Below are 308 nucleotides of genomic sequence, written 5' to 3'. Positions count from 1 at the left end.
CATCAAAGGTACAAGTAGATTTCACGTTCAGATTAGAAAGTCACATCTCCTTTCACATACCCAAGGTACATAGCAACCCTCACAGCCTGGGCACGGGTTGCTGGGCAAACACCAGAATCCTGTGTACAACAGACACGAAGGGAGGGGGAAGCAGGGGAGGGAAGGAAGGGGGGGGGGTTCCTTGGCTAGCCCCGCCCTCCTACCCCAAACCCCTTGTAGCCCACGGCAGCCGAGGCTACTTGCCCCAATAACGTGAGGAGTCGAGACGTGTCTAAGATCGCCCTCGGCTCCTCATAACGCTACTGGTG

This window comes from Penaeus monodon, chromosome 27 (genome assembly GCF_015228065.2).
Source record: "Penaeus monodon isolate SGIC_2016 chromosome 27, NSTDA_Pmon_1, whole genome shotgun sequence".
Classification (NCBI taxonomy): Eukaryota; Metazoa; Arthropoda; class Malacostraca; order Decapoda; family Penaeidae; genus Penaeus; species Penaeus monodon.
The sequence above is the reverse complement of the archived record's forward strand: the minus strand, read 5'-3'. Positions refer to the sequence as shown.